Source organism: Oncorhynchus masou, chromosome 18 (assembly GCF_036934945.1).
Source record: "Oncorhynchus masou masou isolate Uvic2021 chromosome 18, UVic_Omas_1.1, whole genome shotgun sequence".
NCBI classification, from domain to species: Eukaryota; Metazoa; Chordata; class Actinopteri; order Salmoniformes; family Salmonidae; genus Oncorhynchus; species Oncorhynchus masou.
In genome coordinates, this window is record NC_088229.1 from 73,149,876 (window position 1) to 73,152,049 (window position 2,174).

Here is a 2,174-nt window from a genome sequence, read left to right on the forward strand (position 1 = left end):
GCTCAGTAGCATCAGATACCAGCTGGAGCTTCTCCACTGACACACAGACAACTGGCTCAGTAACATCAGATACCACCTGGAGCTTCTCCCCTGATGCATAGACAACTGGCTCAGTAGCATCTGTTGCCCTCTTTGTGAAGAACATGCAAACAGTTTTTTTCACATTGAGACGCAAACACGAGTCACTGAGTCACTTTGTAACCTGGACCATTACAGTAGTGAGTCACTGAGCCACTTTGTAACCTGGACTATTACAGTAGTGAGTCAATGAGTCACTTTGTAACCTGTACCATTACAGTAGTGAGTCACTGAGCCACTTTGTAACCTGGACCATTACAGTAGTGAGCCACTTTGTAACCTGGACCATTACAGTAGTGAGTTATTGTGCAGCTTGTTGTTTGCTCTTTGCATGCACATATATCACTGTATCATCTGCATAAATTTACACTTCAGACCCAGTGCAGACAGAAGGCAGATCATTAATGTACAGGCTGAACAGGAGGGGCCCCAGTATTGACCCTTGGGGCACGCCCACATCATAGCTAAGAGTGGGTGACAGCTCATTGCTCACTGACACACTGAGTATGATTTCATCCATCTCATGGCACCAGGGGAAAAGTTGAACTTGGACAATTTTGTGATGAGAATCTCATGGTTAACAGTATCAAAAGCCTTCCTTAGGTCCAGAAACACAGCCCCAACAACGCCCTCTTTGTCCATCTTGGACTTCACATTTTCCAGAAGAAAGCAGTTGGCCGTTTCTGTGGAGTGTTTCGCTCTGAAGCCAAACTGTTATGAAGTGTAATGTGAAGGGGCTGTTGTTGAGGTGGGCAATCAGTTGTTCTGCTACACACTTTAACAACCTTCCACACCACAGGTAGTATACTAATGGGCCTGTAGTTACTCACGGCATCAGGGTCATCTGATTTAAAGACTTCCATACCCTTGGAAACACCCCGAGACCAATAGATGTGTTGGTGACCTTAGTAATGGGGCCAATGAGTGACTGTAGTTTTTAAGAAAGGTAGAGTCCAGCCCAAACACATCTTTGGCTTTAGAGTTCTTCAGTGAGCTAATCACCTTGTTCACCTTTGACTCAGAAACCTCCCTTATGATGACGACAGGTTGAGCGTCATTCACGAGCACTGAGCCCCAGAAACCAGTGGAGTGATTCTGTGTCAGTACCCTGACAGAGTCAATAAAGTAGAAAAGCCTGACTATCAGCTTCTACGTCTGTATAGGACAAGAGATCATTCCAGTTAATTCCCTTAATTGCGTTTTCAAAATAGCTTAATTGTTTTGGGTTTCAACCCTGTGTTTTTGGTTTTTGTTACGTGTTTGTTTGGTCTTCGTCCCCGTGCCTTTACACAGCACGCCGTAATTTGGGCTTAATAAAAAGCGATATTACAGCATTCCTGCGTCTGTCTCCTTTATGCCAACATTTTTTAATTATTTATTTTTACCTTTATATAACTAGGCAAGTCAGTTAAGAACAAATTGTTATTTTCAATGACGGCTTAGGAACAGTGGGCCTAGGAACTGCCTTGTTCAGGGGCAGAACGACAGATTTGTACCTTGTCAGCTCGGGGATTTGAAATTGCAACACTTTCGGTTACTAGTCCAACGCTCTAACCACTAGGTAGTAGTCGAAAATAATGTGCAACATGACAAGTTGCACATTACTTGTGTAAATTATAACCAGTTTCTTGGAAAACCAGTGATATATATATATATATTTTTTTAGGGCAAGAATGACTGTGTTATGCTTTGGACAATGTCTCTGTCACGGGTCCCCGGGTTACAGTATCACCTGTGAGGGTTAAATGTTCAGAGTAATTGGTATGGTATGGGCGTGACAAATCAATTAACTAATGATCTGAACACTGTTATTTACTTTAAACCTCACACAACCTTTTCCTGATGATGGTGGACAAAGGAAAATCTCAATACGCATTGAAATGTCGGATTTTTCTCCCGTGTGAAGTAAAGTGTAACTTTAAAAGTATCGAGTCAAGCAATATATAAGTGTACGCACTGTAACAGTACTGGAGGGGCAAGCCGGTGGGTTTCATCAAGATGAATAATACCTTAAAACGGTTTGCGAGCCAGTTAGCAGAACAAACGGTTGCCTCTCACCATAGCCAGTTATCTAAGATAGCTAGCTACATATTAGC